The sequence below is a fragment of the Arachis hypogaea genome, chromosome 6 (genome assembly GCF_003086295.3).
Source record: "Arachis hypogaea cultivar Tifrunner chromosome 6, arahy.Tifrunner.gnm2.J5K5, whole genome shotgun sequence".
Taxonomy (NCBI): domain Eukaryota; kingdom Viridiplantae; phylum Streptophyta; class Magnoliopsida; order Fabales; family Fabaceae; genus Arachis; species Arachis hypogaea.
In genome coordinates, this window is record NC_092041.1 from 15,094,460 (window position 1) to 15,111,320 (window position 16,861).

At 38.6% G+C, this 16,861-nt stretch overlaps 1 non-coding gene across 1 annotated transcript; it reads left to right on the top strand.

Moving 5' to 3' along the window:
* Positions 1-13,795: 13,795 nt before the first annotated feature.
* On the top strand, positions 13,796-13,899 carry LOC112700611 (small nucleolar RNA R71). The gene has a single exon (XR_003153518.1). It is a non-coding gene; the product is annotated as a small nucleolar RNA R71 (small nucleolar RNA).
* Positions 13,900-16,861: the final 2,962 nt, after the last annotated feature.

Below are 16,861 nucleotides of genomic sequence, written 5' to 3' on the forward strand. Positions count from 1 at the left end.
TTCTTCTTGGCCACAACTTCATAGAAGTGGTCTTGATGGGCTTTTGAGATGAATCTCTCCATCTCCCACGACTCGGAGGTGAAAGCTTTTGTCTTCCCTTTCCTCTTTCCAGAGGTTTCTCCGGCCTTAGGTGCTGATGAGCGGATATTTTATACGCTTTTTGGGGGTAATTTCATGTAGATTTTAGTGTGTTTTAATTAGTTTTTAGTAGAATATTATTAGTTTTTAGGCAAAAATCATATTTCTGGACTTTACTATGAGTGTGTGTATTTTCCTGTGATTTCAGGTATTTTCTGGCTGAAATTGAGGGAGCTGAGCAAAAATCTGACTTAGGCTGAAAAAGGAATGCTGATGCTGTTGGATCCTGACCTCCCTGCACTCGGAATGGATTTTTTGGAGCTACAGGAGTCCAATTGGCGCGCTCTCAACGACGTTGGAAAGTAGACATCCAGGGCTTTCCAGCAATATATAATAGTCTATACTTTGCGCAAAGATAGACGACGTAACTTGGCGTTGAACGCCAAGTTCATGCTGCTGTCTGGAGTTAAACGCCAGAAAAACGTCATGATCCGGAGTTGAACGCCCAAAACACGTCATAACCTGGAGTTTAACGCCAAGAAAGGCCTCTACACGTGGATAGCTTTAGTCTCAGCCCCAGCACACACCAAGTGGGCCCCAGAAGTGGATTTCTGCACCAATTATCTTAGTTTACTCATTTTCTGTAAACCTAGGTTACTAGTTTACTATTTAAACAACTTTTAGAGACTTACCTTGTACCTCATGACATTTTCAGATCTGAATTACATACTTTGTGACGGCATGAGTCTCTAAACTCCATTGTTGGGGGTGAGGAGCTCTGCAGCGTCTCGATGATTTAATACAATTCCTTTGTTTTCCATTCAAACACGCTTGTTCTTATCTAAGATGTTTATTCGCGCTTAATTGTGAAGAAGGTGATGATCCGTGACACTCATCACCTTCCTCAATCTATGAACGTGTGCCTGACAAACACCTCCGTTCTACATCAGATTGAATGAATATCTCTTAGATTCCTTAATCAGAATCTTCGTGGTATAGGCCGGATTGATAGCGGCATTCATGAGAATCCGGAAGGTCTAAACCTTGTCTGTGGTATTCCGAGTAGGATTCTGGGATTGAATGACTGTGACGTGCTTCAAACTCCTGAGGGCTGGGCGTTAGTGACAGACGCAAAAGAATCAATGGATTCTATTCCAACCTGATTGAGAACCGACAGATGATTAGCCGTGCTGTGACAGAGCATAGGAACGTTTTCATTGAGAGGATGGGAAGTAGCCACTGACAACGGTGACACCCTACATAGAGCTTGCCATGGAAGGAGCCTTGCGTGTGTTGAAGGATTTCAAGGAAGAGTTGAAGTTCAAAGGACAAAGCATCTCCAAAACTCCAACATATTCCCCATTACTGCACAACAAGTAACGCTATTATTCTCTATTATTTTAACTTACAATTTTAAATACTTTGACTTCTTACAACTAAATCCAAATAACTTTATTAGCCTCCTGACTAAGATTAATAAAATAAACATTGATTGCTTCAAACCAATAATCTCCGTGGGATCGACCCTTACTCACGTAAGGTATTACTTGGACGACCCAGTGCACTTGCTGGTTAGTTGAACGGAGTTGTGAGCTTCTCTAACAGTGCTTGAAACTCTTTTATCACAATTTCGTCCACCAAGTTTTTGGCGCCGTTGCCGGGGATTATTGAGTTTGAACAATTGAAGGCATATTTTATTTCTTAGATTAGGAATAATTTATTTTTGTTGTTATAGAGTCATCAAATTTTGATAGGATAGTTTCTTTTCAAAAATTTCTTTTCAAAATTTATTATTTTTCTTAATTATTTGCTAATTTTCGTGAGTTTAGTGTCTTGTTCTAAGTTTGGTGTCAATTGCATATTTTATATTTAAAAAAAAAAATTCGACTTGTGTTCTTTGTTCTTCATTGATTTTCAAGTTGTTCTTGGTTATTTTTCTTGTTTGATCTTGAGTTTTTCTTGTTTTGTGTCTTTTCTTGTTTTTCTTGTGCTTTTTCAAAACATTAACTTTCAAAAATTATACTTTTATCCACAAAATTAATACATCTTTAAAATACATTACATTTTTAACTCAGTTGGTTATAGCGTTGGCTTATGTTCTTGGCAATTGGGCACCAGTTCTTTTGAAAATCTTTTTCAAAAATAATTTTTCTTGATTTAATCTGTGCCAAACTTTAAGTTTGGTGTTTTCTTGTTAATTTTGATATAATTTTCGAAAATTTGTCTTGGTTTTCTAAAAATTTTAAGTTTGGTGTTCTTTCTTTTGTTCTTGGTGTTCTTGTGAATCTTCAAGGTGTTCTTGAGTCTTTCTTGTGCTCTGATCTTAAAATTTTTAAGTTTGGTGTTCCTTGGTGTTTTCCCTCCAAAAATTTTCGAAAATAAGGGACATTAGATCTAAAAATTTTAAGTCTTGTGCCTTTTGTGTGTTTTTCTCTTTCATCATAAAATTCAAAATTCAAAAAAAATTTATATTTTCTAACTAATTTTGAACTACTTTTTCGAAATTTTTTTATATAAAATCCAAATTTCAATTTCAAATTTTTTCGAAAAAAATTTTCACAAAGTATTTTCAAAATATTTTTTTTATATATTCCATTTTTATTTATTCAACTATTATAAAATAAATAATATCAACATACATATCATCACTCTTGTATTCCATTATGGAAGTAAGTATGAATGGACAAGACAAGAGGACTCTGGGGTCATATGCTAACCCCACTACTGCTTCATATGGGAGTAGTATCTGTATACCCTCCATTGGAGTTAGTAGCTTTGAGCTGAATCCTCAGCTCATTATCATGGTGCAGCAAAACTGCCAGTATTCTGGTCTTCCACATGAAGAACCTACAGAGTTTCTGGCACAATTTCTGCAAATTGCTGATACAGTACATGATAAGGAAGTAGATCAGGATGTCTACAGATTATTACTGTTTCCATTTGCTGTAAAAGATCAAGCTAAGAGGTGGTTAAATAACCAACCTAAGAACAGCATAAAAACATGGAAACAGCTGTCAGAAAAATTCCTGAATCACTATTTCCCTCCCAAACGGATGACACAGCTAAGGCTAAACATCCAAGGCTTCAAACAAGGAGATAATGAATCCCTTTATGATGCTTGGGAGAGATACAGGGAGATGCTAAGAAAATGCCCCTCTGAAATGTTTTCAGAATGGGTGCAATTAGACATCTTCTACTATGGGCTTACAGAAAAAGCTTAGATTTCTCTAGACCACTCATCTGGTGGATCTATACACATGAGAAAAACAATTGAAGAAGCTCAAGAGCTTATTGATACAGTTGCCAGAAATCAGCATCTGTTCCTAAGCAGTGAATCTTCCATGAAAGAAGAAGCTAAAATAGTAACTGCAGAACTCAGTCCGGTGGATCAGGCTAATGAATTTAATCAGCAATTAGACTTTCTAACTCAGCAGCTAGCTGAATTCAAGGAAATATTACAGGAAACAAGAATGGCTAACAGGAATATGGAAGTGCAATTAAAGCAGACAGAAAAGCAACTGTCAAAACAAATAGCAGAAGAATGCCAAGCAGTTCAATTAAGAAGTGGGAAGACATTAAATACCTCACTTCAAAGCAACAGGAAGCTAAGAAATGAACAGATGGCCAATCAAAATCCCTCTGAGGACAATCAGAGCCCAGAGAGGAATAATGCTGGCGCTGAACGCCCAGCCCATGCTCATTCCTGGCGTTCAACGCCAGAAACAAGCATGGATCTGGCGTTAAACCGCTTTGCAGACTATCTCAGGACTCTTGAAATAAAGATTCCGTTTGCAGAAGCACTTGAGCAAATACCCTCTTATGCTAAGTTCATGAAAGAGATCTTAAGTCATAAGAAGGATTGGAGGGAAACTGAAAAAGTTTACCTCACTGAAGAATGCAGTGCAGTCATTCTGAAAAGCTTACCTGAGAAGCTTAAAGATCCTGGGAGCTTTATGATACCATGCACATTAGAGGGTGTTTGTACCAAGCAAGCTTTATGTGATCTTGGGGCAAGTATCAACCTAATACCTGCATCTACTATCAGAAAGCTTGGTTTAGCTGAAGAAATCAAACCAACCAGGATATGCCTACAACTTGCTGATGGCTCAATTAAATACCCATCAGGAGTGATTGAAGACATGATTGTCAAGGTTGGGCCATTTGCCTTTCCTACTGACTTTGTGGTGCTGGAAATGGAGGAGCACAAGAGTGCAACTCTCATTCTAGGAAGACCTTTCCTAGCAACTGGCCGAACCCTCATTGATGTCCAAAAAGGGGAAGTAACCTTGAGAGTCAATGAGGAGGAGTTCAAGTTGAATGTTGTTAAAGCCATGCAACATCCAGACACCCCAAATGACTGCATGAGTGTTGATATTATTGACTCTCTGGTAAGAGAGGTCAATATGGCTGAGAGTCTCGAATCAGAGCTAGAGGACATCTTTAAAGATATTCAGCCTGATTTGGAGGAATCAGAAAAGATAATAGAACCTCTGAAAATTCCTCAGGAAGAGGAGAAACCTCCTAAACCCGAGCTCAAACCATTACCACCATCCCTGAAATATGCATTTCTGGGAGAAGGTGATACCTTTCCTGTAATTATAAGCTCCACCTTAGAGCCACAAGAAGAGGAAGCATTAATTCAAGTGCTAAGGACACACAAAACAGCTCTTGGGTGGTCCATCAGTGATCTTAAGGGCATTAGTCCAGCCAGATGCATGCACAAAATCCTATTGGAAGGTGACGCCAAACCTGTGGTCCAACCACAAAGGCGGTTGAACCCAGCCATGAAGGAAGTGGTGCAAAAGGAGGTCACTAAATTACTAGAGGTTGGGATTATTTATCCTATTTCTGACAGCCCCTGGGTGAGCCCTGTCCAAGTTGTCCCTAAGAAAGGTGGCATGACAGTGGTTCATAATGAAAAAAATGAACTGGTTCCTACAAGAACAGTTACAGGGTGGCGTATGTGCATTGATTATAGAAGGCTCAATACAGCCACCAGAAAGGATCATTTTCCTTTACCATTCATAGACCAAATGCTAGAAAGATTAGCAGGTCATGAATACTACTGCTTCCTGGATGGATATTCAGGTTATAATCAAATTGCAGTAGATCCCCAGGATCAGGAGAAAACGGCATTCACATGCCCATCTGGAGTATTTGCATGCAGAAGGATGCCATTTGGCCTGTGCAATGCACCTGCAACCTTTCAAAGGTGCATGCTCTCAATTTTCTCTGATATGGTGGAAAAATTCCTGGAAGTCTTCATGGATGACTTTTCAGTATTTGGAGACTCATTCAGCTCCTGCCTTAACCATTTAGCACTTGTTCTGAAAAGATGCCAAGAGACTAACCTGGTTTTAAACTGGGAAAAATGTCACTTTATGGTGACTGAAGGAATTGTCCTTGGGCACAAAATTTCGAACAAGGGAATAGAGGTGGATCAAGCTAAGGTAGAAGTAATTGAAAAATTGCCACCACCTGCTAATGTTAAGGCAATCAGAAGCTTTCTGGGGCATGCAGGATTCTATAGGAGGTTTATAAAGGATTTTTCAAAAATCGCCAAACCTCTGAGCAACCTGCTAGCTGCTGACACGCCATTTATCTTTAATAAAGAGTGTCTGCAGGCATTTGAGACTCTGAAAGCTAAATTGGTTACAGCACCAATAATCTCTGCACCAGACTGGACATTACCATTTGAACTGATGTGTGATGCCAGTGACCATGCCATTGGTGCAGTGTTGGGACAAAGGCATGACAAGCTTCTGCACGTCATTTACTATGCCAGCCGTGTTCTAAATGATGCACAGAAGAATTACATAACCACAGAAAAAGAGCTACTTGCAGTGGTTTACGCCATTGACAAATTCAGATCCTATTTAGTAGGATCAAAAGTGATTGTGTACACTGATCATGCTGCTCTTAAATATCTACTCACAAAGCAGGATTCAAAACCCAGACTCATCAAATGGGTGTTGCTTCTGCAAGAGTTTGATATAGAAATAAGAGACAGAAAAGGGACAGAGAATCAAGTAGCAGATCACCTGTCCCGAATAGAACCAGTGGAAGGGGCGTCCCTCCCTCTCACTGAGATCTCTGAAACTTTTCTGGATGAGCAACTCTTTGCCATCCAGGAAGTGCCATGGTTTGCAGACATTGCAAACTACAAGGCAGTGAGATTCATACCCAAAGAGTACAGTAGGGTGCAATCAAAGAAATTAATCACAGATGCAAAGTACTATCTTTGGGATGAACCATATCTCTTCAAGAGATGTGCAGACGGAGTAATCCGTAGATGTGTGCCTAAGGAAGAAGCGCAAAAGATTTTATGGCACTGCCATGGATCACAGTATGGAGGACATTTTGGAAGTGAGCGAACAGCCACAAGGGTCCTCCGAAGTGGCTTCTACTGGCCCACTCTCTATAAAGATTCCCGAGCATTTGTGCTTAATTGTGACAGTTGCCAAAGATCAGGCAACCTACCTCACAGTTATGCAATGCCTCAACAAGGAATCTTGGAGATTGAGTTGTTTGATGTATGGGGTATTGACTTCATGGGACCTTTCCCACCATCATACTCAAACACTTATATTCTGGTGGCAGTGGATTATGTATCCAAATGGGTGGAGGCCATTGCAACACCCACTAATGACACTAAAACAGTGTTAAAATTCCTCCAAAAACACATTTTCAGCAGATTTGGTATTCCTAGAGTATTAATGAGTGATGGGGGCACTCATTTCTGCAATAAACAGCTTTACTCTGCTCTGGTACGTTATGGAGTTAGCCACAGGGTAGCTACTCCATACCACCCACAAACTAATGGGCAAGCTGAAGTCTCAAATAGAGAACTCAAAAGAATCCTGGAATGGACTGTAATTAACCGTAGAAAGGATTGGGCAAGAAGCTTGGATGATGCTCTGTGGGCATACAGAACAGCGTTCAAGACCCCTATAGGGACCTCTCCATACCAGCTTGTGTATGGAAAGGCATGTCACTTGCCAGTGGAACTGGAACACAAGGCCTACTGGGCAACCAGATTCCTAAACCTTGATGCCAAATTAGCTGGAGAAAAACGTTTACTCCAGTTAAATGAGCTAGAGGAATTTAGACTCAATGCTTTCGAGAATGCAAAAATATACAAGGAGAAAGCAAAAAGATGGCATGATAAGAAATTGTCATCCAGAGTCTTTGAGCCGGGGCAGAAAGTTCTGCTATTTAATTCTAGGCTCAAATTATTCCCCGGGAAATTAAAATCCCGGTGGAGAGGTCCATATGTAATCACAAGTGTATCACCATATGGATACATAGAGCTTCAGGATAATGACTCTAACAAAAAGTTCATTGTTAATGGACAAAGAGTTAAACATTATCTTGAAGGTAATTTTGAGCAAGACTGCTCAAAACTGAGGCTTAATTAAAACTCAGTAACAGTCCAGCTAATGACATAAAAGAAGCGCTTGCTGGGAGGCAACCCAGCCAAATCACAAAATTTAATTTTATTTGTTTATTTAATTGATCAAGTTTTACAGGTAGATGCTAGAGTATCTTCAAAAGGTGAAATAGCAATTGATTGAAGTCACAGAGTTACAGGGAAAATTGGAAGCTCACTGGCGTGAAAAAGCCAGTAAGAAACAATTTGGGCGTTGAACGCCCATGAGAAGCACCCACTGGGCGTTTAACGCCAGTAAGGGTAGCATCTGGGCGTTAAACGCCAGAAAGAAGCACCTTCTGGGCGTTTAACGCCAGATTGTTAGCATCCTGGGCGTTCAGAAAAACGCCCAGTGACAAAGGCCTTCCTGGCGTTCAACGCCAGAAAGATGCATCAGCTGGGCGTTGAACGCCCAGGAGAAGCAGCATTTGGGCGTTAAACACCCAAACCATGCACCAGTTGGGCGTTTAACGCCAGGATGGTGGGGAGGAGGTAAAATTCGTTTTTCTTTATAATTTTTCTAAATTTTTATGTTTCAATTCATGATTTCTTGCATAAACATGTTTCAAAATGTCATCCTTCAATTCCAAAATTTTAATCCTAATTTCTAAAAACACTAATTTCTAAAATCCCTTTTTCAAAAATATCAAATATATCTTAATTCATAAACCCAAATCTTTTTCCAATTCAAATCTTTTTCAACTCATCATATCTTTTGGATTTCAAAAATGCCTCTCCCTCTATTCCTCTCCTGTCATTTCTTTTGCTTGAGGACAAGCAAACCTCTAAGTTTGGTGTGAGTTGCCATGATCACTGAGCTAAAACTCATCAAGATCATGGCACCTAAGGGAACAAGAAGATCAAGGATGTGAACTTAAGGGAGCTGAAGCGTCAGAAAGTAATTCTTGAAGGCACCCTACAGACTAGAGGAACATCCACTTCCCAAAATACAGGTTGTTAAGTTCTAATTCTAGCTTTAACTCTGTGATAGTATTATTATAGGATTCTACCTTAGAAGTTATATAGGAGTAGTAATTAGCATATCTATTTTGGTTTTATTTCCAATTAAGTTATAATTTATTCTTTCCATCATCATCAAACATGAATAAAATAGTAGATTTGTAGAATAAAGAGGCAATTTAATTTTTTCGAGTTCTTAATAAGGAAAATTCTAATTATTTATATGTGGTGGCAATACTTTTTGTCTTCTGAATGAATGCTTGAACAGTGCATATTTTTGATCTTGTTGTTTATGAATGTTAAAATTGTTGGCTCTTGAAAGAATGATGAACAAAGAGAAATGTTATTGATGATCTGAAAAATCATGAAATTGATTCTTGAAGCAAGAAAAAGCAGTGAAAAAGCAAAAGCTTGTGAAAAAAAAGTGGCGAAAAAAAAATAGAAAGAAAAAGAAAAAGCAAGCAGAAAAAGCCAATAGCCCTTAAAACCAAAAGGCAAGGGTAAAAAGGATCCAAGGCTTTGAGCATCAATGGATAGGAGGGCCCAAGGAAATAAAATCCAGGCCTAAGCGGCTAAATCAAGCTGTCCCTAACCATGTGCTTGTGTCATGAAGGTCCAAGTGAAAAGCTTGAGACTAAGTGGTTAAAGTCGTGATCCAAAGCAAAAAGAGTGTGCTTAAGAGCTCTGGACACCTCTAACTGGGGACTCTAGCAAAGCTGAGTCACAATCTGAAAAAGGTTCACCTAATTATGTGTCTGTGGCATTTGTGTATCCGGTGGTAATACTGGAAAACAAAGTGCTTAGGGCCACGGCCAAGACTCATAAAAGTAGCTGTGTTCAAGAATCAACATACTTAACTAGGAAAATCAATAATACTATCTGACTTCTGAGTTCCTATGGATGCCAATCATTCTGAATTTCAAGGGATAAAGTGAGATGCCAAAACTGTTTGGAAGCAAAAAGCTACTAGCCCCGCTCATCTAATTAGAATCTGAGCTTCACTTAAAACTCTGAGATATTATTGCTTCTTAATTTCTTTTTATCCTCTTTTATTCATCTAGTTGCTTGAGGACAAGCAACAGTTTAAGTTTGGTGTTGTGATGAGCGGATATTTTATACGCTTTTTGGGGGTAATTTCATGTAGATTTTAGTGTGTTTTAATTAGTTTTTAGTAGAATATTATTAGTTTTTAGGCAAAAATCATATTTCTGGACTTTACTATGAGTGTGTGTATTTTTCTGTGATTTCAGGTATTTTCTGGCTGAAATTGAGGGAGCTGAGCAAAAATCTGACTTAGGCTGAAAAAGGACTGCTGATGCTGTTGGATCCTGACCTCCCTGCACTCGGAATGGATTTTTTGGAGCTACAGGAGTCCAATTGGCGCGCTCTCAACGGCGTTGGAAAGTAGACATCCAGGGCTTTCCAGCAATATATAATAGTCCATACTTTGCGCAAAGATAGACGACGTAACTTGGCGTTGAACGCCAAGTTCATGCTGCTGTCTGGAGTTAAACGCCAGAAAAACGTCATGATCCGGAGTTGAACGCCCAAAACACGTCATAACCTGGAGTTTAACGCCAAGAAAGGCCTCTACACGTGGATAGCTTTAGTCTCAGCCCCAGCACACACCAAGTGGGCCCAAGAAGTGGATTTCTGCACCAATTATCTTAGTTTACTCATTTTCTGTAAACCTAGGTTACTAGTTTACTATTTAAACAACTTTTAGAGACTTACCTTGTACCTCATGACATTTTCAGATCTGAATTACATACTTTGTGACGGCATGAGTCTCTAAACTCCATTGTTGGGGGTGAGGAGCTCTGCAGCGTCTCGATGATTTAATACAATTCCTTTGTTTTCCATTCAAACACGCTTGTTCTTATCTAAGATGTTTATTCGCGCTTAATTGTGAAGAAGGTGATGATCCGTGACACTCATCACCTTCCTCAATCTATGAACGTGTGCCTGACAAACACCTCCGTTCTACATCAGATTGAATGAATATCTCTTAGATTCCTTAATCAGAATCTTCGTGGTATAGGCCGGATTGATGGCGGCATTCATGAGAATCCGGAAGGTCTAAACCTTGTCTGTGGTATTTCGAGTAGGATTCTGGGATTGAATGACTGTGACGTGCTTCAAACTCCTGAGGGCTGGGCGTTAGTGACAGACGCAAAAGAATCAATGGATTCTATTCCAACCTGATTGAGAACCGACAGATGATTAGCCGTGCTGTGACAGAGCATAGGAACGTTTTCACTGAGAGGATGGGAAGTAGCCACTGACAACGGTGACACCCTACATAGAGCTTGCCATGGAAGGAGCCTTGCGTGTGTTGAAGGATTTCAAGGAAGAGTTGAAGTTCAAAGGACAAAGCATCTCCAAAACTCCAACATATTCCCCATTACTGCACAACAAGTAACGCTATTATTCTCTATTATTTTAACTTACAATTTTAAATACTTTGACTTCTTACAACTAAATCCAAATAACTTTATTAGCCTCCTGACTAAGATTAATAAAATAAACATTGATTGCTTCAAACCAATAATCTCCGTGGGATCGACCCTTACTCACGTAAGGTATTACTTGGACGACCCAGTGCACTTGCTGGTTAGTTGAACGGAGTTGTGAGCTTCTCTAACAGTGCTTGAAACTCTTTTATCACAATTTCGTCCACCAGGTGCCATCAATGGTTATGGAAAACAAAAAAGCTATGCTTTTACCATACTAAACTTAGAATGTTGCTCGTCCTCGAGCAAAAGAAGAAAGAATATGAGAAGAAAAGGGAGAAAATGGAGGAGATAGAGGGAGGTTTATGGTTCGGCCAAGGGGAGAAGTATTGATGGTTGTGTGTGTGAAAATGAAGAAGGAGTAAGGGGTTTATATAGTGGAGAGAAAGGGGTTAGGGTTTGGTCATTTAGGGTGGGTTTGGGTGGGAAATAGATTTTGAATTTGAAGGTAGGTGGGGTTTATGAGGAAGAGTGGATGGATGTGAGTGGTGAAGAGGTGATGAGGAAGAGTGATTGAGGTTATTGGTGAATGATGTTTAGGGAAGAGTGTTATGAAAAGGTGTGAGAGAGAGCGAGAAAGTAGGTGGGGATCCTGTGGGGTCCACAGATCCTGAGGTGTCAAAGATTTCTCATCCCTGCACCCTTTAGGCGTGTAAAATTCTTTCTGTATGCAATCCCGGCGTTTAACGCCAGACTGATGCTTGTTTCTGGCGTTAAACGCCAGCTCTATGCTTGTTCCTGGCGTTAAACGCCACTTTGTTGCTTGTTTCTGGCGTTTAACGCCAGCTTTCCTCAGGGTGCAATCCTGGCATTTAAACGCCAGACTGCTGCTTGTTTCTGGCGTTCAATGCCAGCTTCATACTCTGTTCTGGCATTAAACGCCAGCCAGATGCTCCTTACTGGCGTTTAAACGCCAGTAAGCTCTTCCTCCAGGGTGTGCTTTTTTTCTACAATTTTTGATTTAGTTTTTAATTTTTGCAATTGTTTTGTGACTCCACATGATCATAAACCTAATAAAATATAAAAGAACAATAGAAATATAGATAAATAAAAATTGGGTTGCCTCCCAATAAGCGCTTCTTTAATGTCAATAGCTTGACAGTGAGCTCTCATGGAGCTTTACAGATGTTCAGAGCATTGTTGGGACCTCCCAACACCAAACTTAGAGTTTGAATGTGGGGGTTCAACACCAAAAATAGAGTTTGGTTGTGGCCTCCCAACACCAAACTTAGAGTTTGACTGTGGGGGCTTTGTTTGACTCTGTATTGAGAGAAGCTTATCGTGCCTCTTTTCCATGGTTGCAGAGGAAGATCCTTGAGCTTTAAACACAAGGTAGTCCCCATTCAATTGAAGGACTAACTCTCCTCTATCAACATCAATCACAGCTCCTGCTGTGGCTAGGAAAGGTCTTCCAAGAATGATGGATTCATTCTCATCCTTCCCAGTATCTAAGATTATGAAATCAGCAGGGATGTAAAGGCCTTTAACCTTCACTAACACGTCCTCTACCAATCCATAAGCTTGTTTTATTGACTTGTCTGCCATCTCTAATGAGATTTTTGCAGCTTATACCTCAAAGATCCCCAGTTTCTCCATTACAGAGAGTGGCATAAGATTTATACCTGACCCCAGGTCACACAGAGCCTTCTCAAAGGTCATGGTGCCTATGGTACAGGGTATTAAGAATTTACCAGGATCTTATTTCTTTTGAGGTAAAGTTTGCTGAACCCATGTATCTAGTTTACTAATGAGCAAGGGAGGTTCACCTTTCCAAGTCTCATTACCAAACAACTTGGCATTCAGCTTCATGATGGCTCCTAGATATTGAGCAACTTGCTCTTTAGTTACATGTTCATCCTCTTCCGAGGAAGAATAGTTCTCAGAGCTCATGAATGGCAGAAGGAAGTTTAATGGAATCTCTATGGTCTCTATATGAGCCTCAGATTCCTTTAGGTCCTCAATAGGGAACTCCTTACTGTCTGGGAGACGTCCCATGAGGTCTTCCTCATTGGGATTCACATCCTCCCCTTCCTCTTTGGATTCGTCCATTTTGATTATATCAATGGCCTTGCACTCTCTTTTTGGATTCTCTTCTGTATTGCTTGGGAGAGTACTAGGAGGAGTTTCAGTGATTTTCTTACTTAGCTGACCCACTTGTGCCTCCAAATTTTTAATGGAGGACCTTGTTTCGCTCATAAAATGTAAAGTGGCCTTAGATATATCAGAGACTATGTTTGCTAAGCTAGAGGGGCTCTGCTTAGAATTCTCTGTCTGTTGCTAAGAAGATGATGGAAAAGGCTTGCTATTGCTAAGCCTATTTCTTCCACCATTATTAAAGCCTTGTTGAGGCTTTTGTTGATCCTTCCATGAGAAATTTGGATGATTTCTCCATGAGAAATTATAGGTGTTCCCATAGGGTTTACCCATGTAATTCACCTCTACCATTGCAGGGTTCTCAGGATCATAAGCTTCTTCTTCAGAAGATGCCTCTTTAGTACTGTTGGATGCATTTTGCCATCCATTCAGACTCTGAGAAATCATGTTGACTTGCTGAGTCAACATTTTGTTCTGAGTCAATATGGCATTCAGAGTATCAATTTCAAGAACTCCCTTCCTCTGAGGCGTCCCATTACTTACAGGATTCCTCTCAGAGGTGTACATGAATTAGTTATTTGCAACCATGTCAATGAGTTCTTGAGCTTCTGCAGGCATTTTCTTTAGGTGAATGCATCCACCTGCAGAATGATCTAGTGACATCTTAGAAAGCTCAGATAGACCGTCATAGAATATATCTAAAATGGTCCACTCTGAAAGCATGCCAGAAGGACACTTTTTGATCAACTGCTTGTATCTTTTCTAAGCTTCATAGAGGGATTCACCATCTTTTTGCTTGAAGGTCTGAACATCCAATCTAAGCTTGCTCAGCTTTTGATGAGGAAAGAACTTGGCCAAGAAGGCCGTGACCAGCTTATCCCAAGAATCCAGGCTATCTTTAGGTTGTGAGTCCAACCATGCTCTAGCTCTGTCTCTTACAGCAAAAGGGAAAAGCATGAGCCTGTAGACTTCAGGATCTACTCCATTTGTCTTAACAGTATCACAGATCTACAAGAATTCAGTTAAAAACTGATAGGAATCTTCTGATGGAAGTCCATGGAACTTGCAATTCTGTTGCATTAGAGCAACTAGTTGAGGCTTCAGCTCAAAATTGTTTGCCCAATGGCAGGGATTGAGATGCTTCTTCCATAAAAATTGGAATTAGGTGTAGTATAATCACCAAGCATCCTCCTTGCGCCTCCACCATTGTTATTGGGTTCGGCCATGTCTCTTTCTTTTTCGAGATTCTCTGTAAGATTTTCTCTGAATTATTGTGCTTTAGCTTCTCTTAGCTTCTTCTTTAGGGTCCCTTCAGGTTCAGGATCTGTTTCAACAAGAATGTCCTTGTCCTTGCTCCTGCTCATATGAAAAAGAAGAGAACAGAAAAGAAGAGGAATCCTCTATGTCACAGTATAGATATTCCTTTATGTTAGTAGGAGAAAAGAAGAATAAGAATGAGAAGAGAAAAATTCAAACACAGAGGAGAAGAGAGGGTTCGAATTTTGAGTAGAAGAGAAGTGTTAGTAATTAAATAAATAAATAGAAGAAGATGAGAGGGAGAGAATTTCGAAAATTGTTTTTGAAAAATGGTTAGTGATTTTCGTAAATTGAGAGAAGAAATACAATTAAAATTAAAATTTGAAATAATTAGTTAATTAAAAAGAATTTTGAAAAAGAGTAAGGTGATTTTCGAAAATTAGAAAGAGAAAAGCAGTTAGGTGGTTTTGAAAAAGATAAGAAATAGTAAAACAAACAAAAAGTTAATTAGTTAGTTGAAAAAGATTTGAAAATCAATTTTGAAAAGATAAGAAGTTAGAAAAGATTTTGAAATTGATTTTGAAAAAAAAAAGATATGATTTGAAAAAGATATGGTTGAGATTTGTTTGAAAAAGATTTGATTTTTAAAATTAAATTGATTACTTGACTAACAAGAAACTAAAAGATATGATTCTAGAATTTAAAGATTGAACCTTTCTTAACAAGAAAGTAACAAACTTGAAATTTTTGAATCAATCACATTAATTGTTAGTAAAGTTTTTGAAAATCATGAAATAAAGATAAGAAAAAATTTTGAAAATCAATTTAAAAAAAATTTCGAAAATAATAAAAAATGAAAAAGATTTGATTTTTGAAAAAGTTTTGAAAAGATAAAATTTTTAAAATTGAAATCTTGACTTGACTAACAAGAAACAACTAATTTTAAAATTTTTTAACTAAGTCAACCCAAAGATTTCGAATTTTATGAGAGAGATAAGGAAAAGATATTTTTTATTTTTGAATTTTTAATGATGAGAGAGGAAAACACAAATATGACCCAAAACATGAAAATTTTGGATCAAAACCAATGATGCATGCAAGAACACTATGAATGTCAAGATGAACACCAAGAACACTTTGAAGATCAAGATGAACATCAAAAATTATTTTTGAAAAATTTTCAAGAAAAGAAAAATATGCAAGACACCAAACTTATAAATTTTCAATGCTTAGACACTATGAATGCAAAAATACATATGAAAAACAACAAAAAACACAAAACAAAAAAATTTGAAGATCAAACAAGAAGACTTATCAAGAACAACTTAAAGATCATGAAGAACACCATGCATGAATTTTTCGAAAAAATGCATAAATTTTAAAAACATGCAATTGACACCAAACTTAAAAATTGAAACTAGACTCAAACAAGAAACACAAAATATTTTTGGTTTTTTATGATTTTATTAATTTTTTGGTTTTTCGAAAATTACTTTTTGGAAAAACGAAAACAAAGAAAAAAAATTTTGAAAGATTTTTGAAAACTTTTTGAAAAGAAAATTACCTAATCTGAGCAACAAGATGAACCGTCAGTTGTCTAAACTCGAACAATCCCCGGCAACGGCGCCAAAAACTTGGTGCACAAAATTATGATCATCAACAATGGTGCCAAAGACTTAGAGCTCTCAAACGTGAATCACACTTTGTCACAACTTCGCACAACTAACCAGCAAGTGTACTGGATCGTGCAAGTAACACCTTACGTCAGTAAGGGTCGATCCCACAGAGATTGTTGGTATGAAGCAAGCTATGGTCATCTTGTAAATCTCAGTTAGGCGGATTCAAATGGTTAAAATGGTTTTCGAATATAAAGATAAATAAAGTATAAAATAGAGCTAGAGATACTTATGTAAATCATTGGTGGGAATTTCAGATTAGTGTATGGAGATGCTTTGTCCCTTCTGAATCTCTGCTTTCATACTGCCTTCCTCCAATCATTCTTACTCCTTTCTATGGCAAGCTGTATGTAGGGCGTCACCATTGTCAATGATTACTTCCCATCCTCTCAGTGAAAATGGTCTAAATGCTCTGTCACAGCACGGCTAATCATCTGTCGGTTCTCGATCATGTTGGAATAGGATCCATTGATCCTTTTGCGTCTGTCAATACGCCCAACACTCGCGAGTTTGAAACTCGTCACAGTCATCCCTTCCCAGATCCTACTCGGAATACCACAGACAAGGTTTAGACTTTCCGGATCTAAGGAATGGCCGCCAATAATTCTAGCTTATACCACGAAGATTCTGATTAAGGGATCCAAGAGATATGCGCTCGATCTAAAGTAGAACGGGAGTGGTTGTCAGGCACGCGTTCATAGGTGAGAATGATGATGAGTGTCACAGATTATCACATTCATCATGTTGAAGTGCAACGAATATCTTAGAATAAGAATAAGCATGAATTGAATAGAAGAATAATAGTAATTGCATTAACTAGCAAATCTCCACACCTTAATCTATGGTGTGTAGAA